The 14843-nt window shown below is 38.9% G+C and overlaps 1 protein-coding gene across 10 annotated transcripts in view; it reads right to left on the bottom strand.

Moving 5' to 3' along the window:
* Positions 1-14430, bottom strand: part of NUMB (NUMB endocytic adaptor protein) — a 174007-nt gene extending 159577 nt beyond the window's left edge. For 8 of the 10 annotated variants that reach the window (XM_060004253.1, XM_069540424.1, XM_069540421.1 and 5 more), the window contains exon 1: positions 14346-14430. The gene's annotated coding sequence lies outside the window, so the exon portion shown is untranslated. Of the gene's footprint in view, positions 1-10715; positions 10732-14121; positions 14298-14345 lie in introns of those variants that run through there. The other 2 variants (XM_060004254.1, XM_060004257.1) reach the window with 2 other exon arrangements.
* Between the last annotated feature and the right edge of the window lie 413 nt (positions 14431-14843).

The raw sequence follows: 14843 nt of genomic DNA, 5'->3' as shown, positions 1-14843 counted from the left end.
TCCTATAGAACTCAGAGGTATGTATGTATCAAATTGCTATGCACATCCTCTGAGGAAGAACCAGGACTCTGCCCATCATTGCACTGGGGCTTCTTTCTGCATTCCTACACTCCCTCAATTAGCAACTGTTTGAATCTGCCCTTTGGAACTCAGGGAAGGTCTAGCAGACTGAAAGCCTTTTTTCTACAAACAAGAAACAGGGACAGGGAAAGGCCTCTGTGCCTGGGAGGGCCCCATAGGGTCCCGCCCAGTTTCAATATCGCTCTAAAAGTTCCCCGTAGTTGCTGCTTTATACTTTTTCCTCAGTTCTTAAACATCTCTCCCCTCCTCTCCATTTCCTCCCAACTCTTTTTTTTTTTAATTTATTTATTTTATTTATTTTTGGCTGTATTGGGTCTTCGTTGCTGCGTGCAGGCTTTCTCTACTTGTGGCGAGCGGGGGTTACTCTTCATTGCGGTGCACGGGCTTCTCATTGCGGTGGCTTCTCTTGTTGCTGAGCACGGGCTCTAGGCGCACGGGCTTCAGTAGTTGTGGCAAGCGGGCTCAGTAGTTGTGGCACGTAAGCTTAGTTGCTCCACGGCATGTGGGGTCTTCCTGGACCAGGGCTCAAACCCATGTCCCCTGCATTGGCAGGCGGATTCTTAACCACTGCGCCACCGGGGAAGTCCCCCTCCCAACTCTTTTAATTTGACACTTTCATTAAGAAAATGGAAGCTACATGCAAGAAACTATGATAGGCAACTGTGGGAGTTACAAAGAATAAGTCAAAGTAACACGGATCCTGGTCCCAGTATGTACATAATCTAGTTAGGGGGGAAAATGTAAACTTAACTATAATGCAAAGCAGACGATATGCCATATAACATTGGTATAAAGTGCTAAAGAATCAAAAGAGAAAGAAAAAATGTAGAGAAAGTGATAAGAAAGCCCTCATGTAAGGAGATGGTTCTATTATGGCTTGGAAGGACAACAAAGAAAAAGCATTCAAAGCAGACCAAACAACCTTAATGAAAAGACAAAAAGGGAAAAAGTAAAGGGTATATAAGGAGAAGAGGTTAAAAAGATCAATGCAGCTAGAACATGAGGAACTACAGAGTTCTACTGCAATGTTTGATAATGGTAGTTAGGAAATAGGAAACAAAATTTTCAGTCAGTGTGATATAGAACTCAACTTTATCCACTATAAAATGAAAATATGGAGTATTTTCAAGTAAATGAAAACGAATGTCCTTTCCAGGTCTAAATTCCAAATGACGGAGCTTATACAGACAACTAGTTTTAAAGTAAAAGATACTCATAAAGCATGTTTCATCAATTTCATGTGAAATTTATCATGACTTTTAAAGTGGTTTTAAACTATTTGTCTAAACTACAATTTTTCAAAAATCCTGCTTACTCTTTCCAAAACTGTAACCAAAGGGAGTATGGAATGGGGCAGGGAGTGGGGGGAGCATTCAAGATATTTAATATTACACCCAGCCTAAATTTCAAAGTAATTTAATTAAACATTTCCACAAGGAAAAGCCAAGTATTTTAGTGGTATTCTCAAAAGTCAAGAGTCATATTTTTACTGATATTAACTTGTGACACGTTGTTGTCCATAAGCTTTATAGAACATAACTAGCTGTTGTTCATTATACTCATTCAATAAGTAAGTGTTGATTACCAAGCAGTATTACAGTACTACACACAAAATCACAGAATTTTATAGGCTAACAGAGAGAAGAAAAATCAAGATAATTTTAAAGAATAATGAAGTGGGGGGATGGGGCCTCACCATACCAGACATCTAAATTTATTACAAAGCTACAGTAAATAAAGACAGTGTAGTACTGCCTCATGGATAGGCAAATAGAGAGAGCATAAAAACAGGCCCATGCGTATACAGAACATGACATATGACTTAAGATTCTCACTGTAGGGCATTCCCTGGCGGTCCAGTTGCTAGGACTCGGTGCTTTCACTGCCGAGGGCCAGGGTTCAATCCCTGGTTGGGGAACTAAGATCCCACAAGCCACGTGGTGTGGCCAAAAAAAAAACAAAAAACCAGATCCTCACTATAGATCAGTGAGGAATGGATGCTACTCAATAAATGGGGTGTTAGTACTACTTATTTTCTATATGGAAAAACTGAATTCTATTCATTGTATTATTCACTGTAATTTTTAGAATAACTTAAATATTTCAGCATCAAAAAAACTTTAAGGATCTAGTCCAATGACTTCACTTTATTAAAGAAGAAACAAAGACCCAGAGAAGTTAAAACATTTAGCCAAATCACAGAGTGTGGCAGCACAGGAATTAAACTCGTATCTCATGATTTATTCATTCGGGAATTGGCCTTCCCTCATTTAATACACACAAAATACTTCCCACCCACCCCAACTTCAAGTTACCCATGATATCAACATATCAACAGACACAAATCAGAAGTGGAGGAAGCCACAAAAGGTATGGTGAAAGAAAAAGCCGATACTTCTTTCATTTTCTTCCATCTCCAAATCTTCTTTCAAGGAAATTAGCCAAAAAATATAGTCCTCCCCTCAAAGATTAATCTTATCTAAACCCAAACTAATGACAAAGAAGTGTTCCATGGGTCAGTATGCAGGGGTTTCAGAAAGAAAGAAAAGAATGTCAAGAACTGTGATTCCCCATCATAAATATCTATGAACATTAAGTATTTTAGATAGTGCTGTTATTAGGCCCAACATTTTTCAGGCACAAGTTCCATCAACCTCATATCTCACTCAGTTTGTTTCCAGAGGATGTTAAACATTTACACTTAGAGATTTTCACAAAGACCAGTTAAACAAACACTACTAAAGACTGTCCAAAAATAAATGCTCCAATTCCAAGAGTCAGTTAAGGTATAGAGAGAAATGACATCTTCTCTAGGAAAGCACTCAATCTCAGGTTACTAGGGTTTCCATCATCTGTTAATTCAGATAAAACTTTCCTTCCATAAATCACCCCCCGGGATACATGACAGGAGTATTGATAGTGAAGGGAGAGAGACTGGTAGACAGCCTATGTTCAAACTTAGAAATCCCAGTTTAAACTCTGACCACCACTACCACACATTCTATAAAGAATGCAAATTTGACCTCATTTGATTCAATTACTTTAGCACTGAGGGGTAAGAATATGAGTCCATCACTTGCTCTATGATTTGGGGCAAACTGCTTAACCTCTGTGCTTCAGATTCCTCAACTGGAAAGTAAGGATAATAACAGTAAGGATTAAATTAGTGCATGTAAAGCACTTCGAGCAAAGCCTGGAATACAGTGTTAGCTGTTGGTAGTATTATTATTATTACCTGATACCCTTACTAGACTATCAGTTCTCACGTGTGGCTCAAATACAGAATAGTTTTTGAGCCAGATCATGCAATATTAATGTTCCTGAATCAATGATTCAATTGCAAAAATTCAAAAAGCAGCTCTACAACACACAGTCTGAAGTCTTCCTTTTGAATCATTTACTTATCAAACAAAGTTCTCACAAATATTAATCAACAGCAAATGTTTACTTAACTCCAAGAAACCACTATGAATTATCACTATGATATGGAACTTCTGAAAAATCTTAATACTTGAAATATTTTTCATTTTACTTTTAATTACAAATTAATCTCTGATCTTACAAATCAGATAAGTCTAGATCCATTATATAGTAATAAAACACACTGAACTTTCTGTTAAAGTATTTACTATCAATCTGCAAATTTGCCTTTGTAAAAGATTTTAACCAAAAAAAAAAAAAATCAGTAAGTGCTCAACATCTTTAGTCACCTGGAAATTGCAAATTAAAACCATTCTAAGATATCACTTTACACCCATTAGAATGGCTAAAAGTCAAAAAGACTAACAACCCAAGTGGTGGCAAAGACATGGAGCAACTGGAGAACCATTCAGCAATTGCTTATAAAGTTAAACATATATCTGCCCTGTGACCCAACAATTCCACTCCTAGGTATTCGACCAAGAGAAATGAAACATATGTTTAAAAGACTTGTACAAGAATACTTACAGCAGTCTTATTCATAACAGGCAAAAAAAACAAAAACAAAAAAAACAGAAATAATGCAAATGTCTATCAACAGGAGAATGGAAAAACAAAGTGTATTATATTTATAAAATGGAATACTATGCCACCTAGGAAGTTATCTGGTGTTTACAAAAATGTTTTGAATTTACTATTCAGTGAAGAAGTCTTATTTTTATTTTCTTCAAATTCTCTCTCATTTTAAAATGCATTTTAAACAATCCCTAGTTGAAGATAATTTTTATTCTGAAAATAACCTTATTTTTTGTTTGTTTAGTAACTAACTTGAGTTTTCTTGCCACAATATAAACTTTTGAGAAATGTTTTAATTGGTGCTTTTAAGAGGCAAATAAATCCCAGGGTTTTATTAAATGATTCTCCCACAGAAACTCTTAAATGTATTTGCACATACATATTTTTCTTATGCATTCCTGGTGCATGTTCATGCTGAGTAGAGTGCTCTCTCCAGAAATTACCCACGTATAGAAATAAGACTGGCTTAAAATGGCTACTGTGATGGAAATGGTGTCTTAGGGAGATACAACTTGGACTTGAGGTAAATTAAATAGTTAACAAACTGTGGTTTAGAGAATGCTTTAATGGCATTTTATTTTAAAGGCCATACCATTGCTGTAATTTTCTATTGGTTATGGTTTCCTTAGTAATAAAAGTGTACAAAACAAAATGAATCTCAAAAACATGTTAAACAAAAGAAGTCAGATAAAAAGAGTACATATGGGGTTTTGGTTTGTTTTTTGGTTTTGGGGGGTTTTTTTGGCCGCACCACGCGGCATGCAGGATCTTAGTTCCCTGATCCTCGAACCATGCCCCCTGCATTGAGAGTGCAGAGTCTCAACCACTGGACCACGAGGGAAGTCCCAAGAGTACATATGGTATTACTGCAAATATATGAAATTCAAAAACAACAGTAACTTAACTTAAAGGAAATACTTAAAGGTTAAAGATCACATTTAAAATATCTGGCTAGTGATCGAATAAATTCAAATTTAAGAAATCAGTTACTATTTTCTCTTTATGTTAACATTTTAAATGTTTAAAATACTTTAAAAGGTATATATCTCAATCTTATGTATCGCTAATGGGAATGTAAATTGGTCCTACCACCTTTCTGGAGAGCAACTGTGCAACGTTTTGCTCTCTTCAAAGCCCTAAGAAATGTATACCTTGACTTGATAGTTCCATTTACAGGAATCTACCTTAAAAATACAGAAATGTGGGACTTCCCTGGTGGCGCAGTGGTTAAGAAGCCGCCTGACAATGCAGGGTACACAGGTTCGAGCTCTGACCTGGGAAGATCCCACATGCCGCAGAGCAACTAAGCCTGTGAGCCACAACTACTGAGCCTGCGCTCTAGAGCCCAAGAGCCATAACTACTGAAGCGTGCGCCTAGAGCCCGTGCTCCACAACAAAGAAAAGCCAGTGCACCGCAGCGAAGAAAAGCCCCCGCTCTCCGCAACTAGAGAAAGCCCGCGGGCAGCAACGAAGACCCAACGCAACCATAAATAAATAAATTTATTTTTTAAAGAACACAGAAATGTGGACAAAGATCTGGGTTTCGCATATTCACTAAAGTTTTGTTTATAATAACTGGAAATTAACAATCTAAATGTGAACACTATGGACACTGGTTGTATAAATGATGTATCCGTTATTGGAACATTCTTCAGCTCTTTTAAACTGTTTTCAAATAACTGTAATGATATTAAAATGTATGTTAATAAAATGTATGTTAATAAAAGTGTCTGGATTTTATTGTAAGAACACAAGTGATACCCCTCACTAACTAGGTCTACTGGAGGGGGAAAAAAAGACCAAAAGAGTAAGAACATTCATTAAAGAAACACACCATTAGTATTATATTATTTCAGATACAAACAGCCAACTCAGCAAATGAAGTCAAAGTCCTTCAGGGTATGCTAACAAATCTATAACAAGAAAAACTCACAGAATTCAATGCAGTGCAAATATATATCAATCATATTTAATTTGAACTGGGGAAAATAATTAGATAATTTAGTGATTTTCCACAGGACTGAGCTCAGCTCTTTTACAAAGCAACAAAAGAAGGGAAAGGCACAGCAAGAAGTCAAGCCAGCAATCTGATTTCCCAGGAAATTAGCTCTTTCTTGGCAAAGTACTGGCCTCATATTCTAAAGAAGCAGAATTCTACAGAGATGAGACACAAAAAATTCAAATACTCCGTAAAAGATGTATACTTTTGCCTTTGCTTGTAAGACCTCCAAAAGAGAATAATTAATGCCTCTTAAAATAGGAAAAAAGTTAAAAGCCCAATTTAGAGTTAAATGTTCTATAAATAATGTTTCTTTCAAAATGCTAAGTAATCTCACAAGTTGTAAAATAACTGTATTTTTATTTTTTTTTAAATGAAAGGAAAATACCATGCTATTTCTAACCTTCAACTAGGATTACAAGGAAAAGGAAACTTTGATATTATTGATATTAATTCTGGATTTTAAATTTACCAAGGTTAACAAAAATACTTATAATTTCTCTATAATGTTTTCAATCGTCACTATAAAACATTTCCTTCAATCTCCAACTTAAAATAAAAAAGCCTTAGTATTTGATCTTCCTTCAGAAAAAGACTATCTGTTAATAGTCCAAAAGAAGAGTCTTCTTAAGATAAAAAGGTAATAGGATAGGTGAGTTAAAGAAGGAAAAGGGGGGAGGGGTAGGAAAAGGGGCCATAATAGAAGCTTTTCTTCTTTTAAGCCACATGTTTAAAAATCTGACCCTGATTTCCATTAAATGGTCCAGCACTGAAGCTTCTGCAGAACTATGGGACATGGTCGCCCAGTAGGCAGAAAAATGGCAGCTGAACTTCATATAGTATTCAAGTATAAAGTAATGTAATGATGAAATTAGACAACCATATATTTAAATCAGCGGGTTCATTTATAACCCATTCTTGCAACTCTAAACTGTTTCCCTCAGCACCATGACCCCAACTGCCACACTAGACCAAAAGGCCAACAAAATGCTACTTCAAAGAATCAGTAACAAAGCAGAAAATTTTATTAAACTTTTCTAACAAGCCAATAAACAAAAAGTAATGGTCTCAACAAATGGTGCTGAGACAACTGGATAACCATATGTAAAAGAATTACGTTGGGCCCCTTCTCCATACCATACACAAAAATTAACCCAAAATAGATCAAAGAACTAAACATAAGAACTAAAATTCGTATAAACTCTTAGAAGAAAACATAGGCATAAATATTCATGACCCTGGATTAGGCGATTGTTTCTTAGATATTATACCAAAAGCACAAACATAGCGCTATATCAAAATGAAAAAGTTTTATGCTTCAAAAAAAGTTTCGTGCATCAAGAATGTGAAAATAGGGGCTTCCCTGATGGCGCAGTGGTTAAGAATCTGCCTGCCAGTGCAGGGAACACAGGTTCGAACCCTGGTCCAGGAAGATCCCACATGCCGCGGAGCAACTAAGCCCGTGCGCCACAACTACTGAGCCTGCAAGCCACGTGCCACAACTACTGAAGCCCGCACACCTAGAGCCTGTGCTCCGCAACAAGGGAAGCCACCGTAATGAGAAGCCCGCGCACAGCAACAAAGAGCAGCCCCAGCTCGCCGCAACTAGAGAAAGCCTGCATGCAGCAATGAAGACCCAACGCAGCCAAAGATAAATTAATTAATTAATTTTTAAAAAGAAAGGAAGAAAGTGGAAATACAAGCCACATATTGGGAGAAAATATTTGCAAATCATACATCTGACAAGGGACTTGTATCCAGAACATATAAAGGTTTTTCACAACTCATAACTCAATAATAAAAGATGACCCCGTTTTTAAATGAAGACCCAACGCAGCCAAAAATAAATTAATTTAAAAATAAATAAATAAAGTCAATTCCAGTTTTTCTAACTGCCACATTGCTTATAATCACAGTATCTGGGATATTAGCCCTTCCTAGAAAGAGAAGTCTAATATTGTTATAATTACTAATAAAAAAAATTAACATCATCATGTGTTGAGTGCCCACTATAAGCAAGGTACTACATAAAATGCTTTTCATTTAATTATCAGCTTAGTTAAGGAGGATAAGCTCTATTTTATAGATGACAAAACTGAGGCTACAAGAGATTTAATAAACTGCCCAATTAGTCAATTAGTAAATGACAGATCCAGGATTCAAAAACATGGTCATACAATGATAAAACTTGGATTTTCCTTCCATTCTATCATTCTTACTCAGAACACAAATGATGCTTTTTTCAATTTCATAATATGCTATTACAAATATACTTCTGTGATCATCAGGCTATTCTATGACTCCATGAGATTCTAGGTTGAAAAAAAAGTTTATCTTGATGAAATAATCCTGGGAGCTAAAATTCCTGATAACAAAGTCAGCTATATTAAAAATAACTAGGTAAATAAACCCTTATAAATTATGCAAAGCAGTACCACATGACACAATTGAAAGGTACCCATGGAGTACTTGTGCACAGCTGACCAGGACAAAAGCATCACTTTTACTTTTCTAAGGTCAAAGGAAGTCAATCTTAAAGATATAAATTTTGCTTTTTTCTGTGTTCCTGACTTCCCTGACTTTGCCTTTATTCAGGAGCCAAGCAGTGTTCTACGGCTTTAAATCCCTCTTCCTCCCCAACTAAACTGGAAAAAAACTGGATAATAATCATTTTCCTAATTAACTATATCCACCTTAATATAAACAAGTTACCACAATTAATATTTTGCTATCTAATCAGAGAACTCAAGACTTTGATCCTGAAGGTAAGGTATCAGCAAGCAAGTAGGGAGAAACAGTTTCAGTAGAGAGGGAAAGGGAAGTCACTGAACATTAATTATTAAGCAGCCCCTTGGTTAATCCATTTAAGATGACTGGGAGTCTCTTCCTACTGCCTAATCCCAGACTCCATTAGAAAGGACAACTGGGAAGACTTGGCCTAGTTACAATTGTTGGGCACCTATTCCCAAGAACTGGAGAAGCAGAGACAAGTGTCCAGCCTTCTAAATCCACATGGTCCTGCAAAGCCTCCCATCCTAGGACTAGCAATTCTCAGTGTATTCATTTGTATTCTGACACGCTTTCCTGAGAGGAACACAACAAAGAAAGAGTTCTAACAAGCACAGCGAAAAATATGTCCGTGCGAGAATGTTGCAAATAGGATCATCCTCCTTTACATATGTCACTCCAGGAAAACTGCCAAGAAAGGCTCACTCCTCTAGACATACTTCCTGCAGATCCTCCGACTCCTCCTCAAACATATCAGTATTCTCCTCATTCTCCCTTAGTCTCAATCCTTTTGCCCCAAGATTTACAAGTGCATATTTTATATTCTCAAAAATATATGGCAATAGGGTAATGACATCCTATTTATCATTACCTGTGTCTCATATCTGAACAAACGTCCTAAAGCCTTATATAGAATTTCCATCTTTAATAATGAGATTTCCAATACATTATATTACTGAATATAAATTTTCTTTGCAAATAAATTTTTCTTTCTTTCCAAAAAATTGTATTTCTTTGCAAATAAAGGATTTATCATAATGTCAAGATAAAAAATAATATAGCAAAAAAAATTTAAGAAGTACAATTGTTTCCTTTCTCCCTAGCCCCACCAAGGAAACATACATCAGAGTTCAGAAACTGGCAAAATTAAAGATCCATTCCATAGAAATCAAAATTTATTAAACACAATGCATGTATTTTGGCAAGTCCAAAATAAAACGTAGCTTTCCGGGCCTCCCTGGTGGCACAGTGGTTGAGAATCCGCCTGCTAATGCAGGGGACACGGGTTCGAGCCCTGGTCTGGGAGGATCCCACATGCCGTGGACCAACTGGACCCGTGAGCCACAACTACTGAGCCTGCGGGTCTGGAGCCTGTGCTCCACAACAAGAGACCGTGACAGTGAGAGGCCCGTGCACCACGATGAAGAGTGGCCCCCGCTCGCTGCAACTGGAGAAAGCCCTTGCACAGAAACGAAGACCCAACACAGCCAAAAATAAATAAATAAATTTATTTTAAAAAAAAAAACAGTAGCTTTCCAAGTACTCTATTAAAAGACTTTTTTTAAGGTAATAAGTTTACCAAGGGACCTTTTCTGATAAAAGGAATTCTCCCAGCAAACTAAAAACCAGATGTTGGGGTTCTGTACTTTCACAGAACTAGATTTTCAGGCAGCACATTTCCATTAGGATTTATTGTATGAGTAGTTGAAGAGAAAGAAGCAGAGAAAGCAGATCAGAAGCGATGTGTAAAAGACAAAACTTTATTGAAATAGAAAATAAACTTAATGAACTAGTGTTAATTGAACTTCTACTTTTAAAAACCATTTACCTGAATAATCTTTGAAACTGGAAAATGAGCCTCACTAAATTGTACCATCAGGAGCAGTTTCTCTGGAATTTAAAAACCACCATTTTTTCAACTACAAATTAACAAATCTCACTGTAAAAACGGTTGAGCAATCAGAGATATTCCTAGATAAGTATGATTAAATTATGGGTGAATAATAAGTCAACTGAATAAAGTCCATTCATTAAAAAGCAAGTAAGTAATCAAACTAGTTAATGTCCACAATTATGACGAATGAATTTTATATTTTTCCCACACTCGATTACTAAGATTTTACATTCTTACATCAGTTAGTAAAAGAACTGAATGATCGGGCTTCCCTGGTGGCGCAGTGGTTGAGAGTCCGCCTGCCGATGCAGGGGACACGGGTTCGTGCCCCAGTCCGGGAAGATCCCACATGCCGCAGAGCAGCTAGGCCTGTGAGCCATGGCCGCTGAGCCTGCGCGTCTGGAGCCTGTGCTCTGCAACGGGAGAGGCCACAACAGTGAGAGGCCCACGTACCGCAAAAAAAAAAAAAAAAAAGAACTGAATGATCTATACAAAACTGCCCATCAATTGTACAATGACTTAACCATTTTGGTGGTAGGGATACTACATTTAACTCAAAGCAAGTAATTCAAAAGCTTTCATCCTTGGAACCTCTGTCACAAAAAATTAGTAAATTTGTTTTATGAAAAGACTGCTTATGTTTTTCAACTCAAAAATGAAATAATTACATGTTTCATAGTCTTCCAAACAAAAATTAAAATTTTGTAAAAATATAATAAAAACATGAAATAGAACTAAAAATTATTTTTGAGAGAAAAAAATCTAAAAATCCTGATGCAAAGCTACTCCAAAAGTTTCTTCACAATTTCATAAAACATTAATGAAAGGGTTATAAATCCCCTAGATTAAAGATTTTAAAGAGAGCTATAAGAATCTCTTTCAGTTTTCAATACTGTTTTCTCTGTCCTTACATCCATTAAAACAAACATGAATCAACTCTTTCTAAATATAAACCATCTAGTCTTACAGAAGAAAAATCAAACGAAGAACAGCACAAAACATACATATATATTCTTAATATAGCTTAAAATAAGTATATAGATTACATTTGGGTCCCTCAAACAAGTTAAATTTACAACTCTATGCCAGATCCAGATCATTCTGAAGGGAGAAAACCATCAAAACAAAAGCTCCTGCTTAATAAACTATTTACTTTGTAGTTAAAACTCTATCCCAGGTGCATCTGAGCATTATTACTATGTCTTCTCTCTTCAAAAACCTAGAAATCTAAAATACACAAGTATATCTGGTTCCCTTAAAAATGCTTTTATATTATATATTTTGTATTAAGGCCATGAAAACCTCAGAATTCCTTACTCTCTAAAAAGGAAACACCCTTTTGCTTTTCTCTTTTGAAATGTGTCTTATTTGGTTTTTGCTTACTTTCTATACAGGAACTGATCTCAAACCAGTCTATTTGTGTTGGTTGTTTACTGTCAACACGTCTGTGTATACTTAGGTTTTATACAGACAGTGCTTTACAGTACACTGGCAAAAAAGAAAAGGTAAACAAGAGGGCATGAGTGAAACAAAAGTGGACCACATCTGAGAAACACCACTCAATTTCACCTCTCTACCTCAAATTCCCTTTAGTCCTCCTGTTAAAGATTCTCAGTATTTAAAAAGAAGCGCAACACAATGTATGATAAGGCAAACACAGGAGAAACCAATTCAGAAACTGAAGAAATTTAATAGAATGTATCACCACCTGATAAAATTACCACAAAAAGAAAAATAAATAAGCAATAAACCCAGTCGCTGGATGTCCCTACTGAAGGGCTGCTTTTGCTGCACTGCATGGCTCAAAACAGTTTTACAAACTCTTTTTAATGCAAGAAATACATTTTACATTGTGACCTAGTACACACATGTATGAGCAAAATTTCCCAAAACAATATTTTTCCTTGCCACGTGAAATGGTAGTCAATTCTGTTCTATTCTATTTTTAATCAATTTAACCCACTAAATTGATTTTATAAATTACTAATAAATCATGATCCACAGTTTGAAAAACACAGGCTTAAAATACGGCATCCCTTATACATTATTAGGATCTTTGTTTTGCAATTTGCTTCTACCTGTCTCTAGCAGGGTAGACAAGTATTTTAAGGTTGCTACATTATTACTGTTTTCAATAAAGCAAGTGGTTCCCCTGACCAACATAAGCCATCACCTGAGATAAATACAAACTCTCAGGCCCCATCCCAGACCTACTGAATCAGAAACTCTGGGTGGAGCCAGCAGCCTACGTTTTATCAAGCCGTCCAGGTGATTCTGGTTTAAGTTAAAGTTTGAGAACAACGCATTAAAGAATTCAGGACTTTCTTTATCCTCTACACATTTAATAATCCAGTACAGTGCTTACTTTGTGCCAGTCACTATTCTAAAAGTTCCACAGATATTAACTCATGTGAAAAAGCAACCCTAAGAAGTAGGAAGTATTGTTATCCTTATTACACAGATGAAACTTCCAAACAGAGAGAGGTTAAGTTGTCAAAGCTAAGTGGTAGAACTAGAATTCAAATTTATTTCTAATTTGGCGAAAGTTAAGCCTGTTCTCTTCATGCCTCTCTTCTTTCTAAGTTCCCGGTCGCACTCCTTTAGTTCAGCTATCCCCTTTTCCCCTTTTAAATTCCCCATATTGTCAATGTCCTTATTTTCTAACATTATTGCTCGCGTCCTAAAACAAATTTCTTTTCTAAAGCATTGGAATGTAAGTCACAACTCTGCTTTTAGAACCCTTTCTCTGGTCCTAGATGGCATCTTAGTATTATGAAGCTGAAGGTTCTACTATTTCTGAAGTCCTTAGAACCTATTAAGGGTCCCATGTTAATTTCTCATATCTACTGTTCCGGTCAGTTTCCACAAGACCTCTAGTCTCTTCCCGAGCAACTTTCTCGCTCCCTCCTACTACACCCTACCTCCCACTCCCTTCCTACAAGGAAACAACTTCTCCCGCCCACCGCCGTGTCATTTTGCTTGACTTATCCCCAACTGAGAGAACTTCCATTCCTCAGCCAAACCCCTCACCACAGTCTCAAACCCGAGCTACCCCTCCAAAACTTTTTTCAAAACCCTGGTTTCCTGGGGACCCTCAGACCTAGGGGTTCCCAGGCCAGTCTTGAATTTCCCATCCCAGACCAGCGGTGGGGGGCAGGGCGCTCCCGTTCCTCCCCAAGCTATTCAAGGTCTCCACGGGTCCGACACTCCAAAGCTCCCCAAGAACCCCAGGAGCGCTCCTCTCTCGGATGGCCGCCTTTCTCAGGAGGATCCTCAGGTGCCTTCCCTGCCTTTCCTCGACGCCCTCGCTGAGACCCCGGCCGCCCTCGGCCTCCCTTCTCCCTCGGACCCGGGCCACTCCCAGTCTCCCGGCCCCCCAGCTTTCTCCTCTCGGGCCGCTCCCAGGCTTCCCGGGTTCCCCTTCCTCCTCGCACCCAAGCTGTCCTGTCCGAGTCACCTGGCCCGCGGACCAGGTCGTAACCGGTCACCCCGGGTCACCCCTTTCTCTGGGACCCCAGACACCCCCGTCTCCCCAAGGACCTACCCCTCACACACCGGACGCCGGGCAGTGCCCCAGACCCGCGCAGCTAAGCGTCCCAAGGGACCTCCCGGCCTGACCTGCTTGGGTCTGGCCCCAGCCTACCTTGCCACCACGAACTCCGCCGCCAGGAGCCGGGCTGCTCTCCCACCAGCCCAGTCAGCGCGAACTCGCCGCCGCCGCCGCCGCCCCCGCCCCGGCCCCGACCGGGGCCCGACCCGGCCCGCAGTCCAGGCCCCCTTCCGCTGGCTTCCGCCTCAGGAGCGCCGAGCTGGAGTTTCCGCCCCGCGACTGCCCCCAGACCTCAGGTCCGCGTTACCAGTACTCACCTGCCGCTGCCCGCGGTCAACTCCAGTGCCACTGCCTCTACCTCGGGCGCCAGTAGCCACCTAGCGCCACCACCTCCCCCATGACAACAGGCCCACCCCGCTTCACACTTCCTATCTCTCCATTGGGTAGTGGGGCGGCAGCTCTCTGCTCTTATTGGTTTAGTTTACCCGTCCGTCAAAGCTTCCTTCCCACCCCTTTTCCTGACCCGGTATTACCCCCCCCTCCCGGACCTGGAGCGTCCTAGACCAAGCTTTAGTTGTAATTGGTTGATGGTTGGGCAGTTCAAAGTTCTGATAGGCTGCCGAAAGTGTCTGTTAAGTCAATTGGCAAAGTATGTGACGGCCATGGTTGGTTCTAGCTTGGGCACAGTTTGGTTGCGCAGTAGAAAGCAAGGGGCAGACGATCACGTTCGAGGGGAAGGGTTAACTCTTTGTGGTACAGTGGACTCTGGAAACTCGTCCCTTTCTCCAACTTCCTCCCTATAAGGAGAAGCTTAT

The sequence above is a fragment of the Delphinus delphis genome, chromosome 2 (genome assembly GCF_949987515.2).
Source record: "Delphinus delphis chromosome 2, mDelDel1.2, whole genome shotgun sequence".
NCBI classification, from domain to species: Eukaryota; Metazoa; Chordata; class Mammalia; order Artiodactyla; family Delphinidae; genus Delphinus; species Delphinus delphis.
This window is presented reverse-complemented; position numbering and strand designations above follow the sequence as displayed.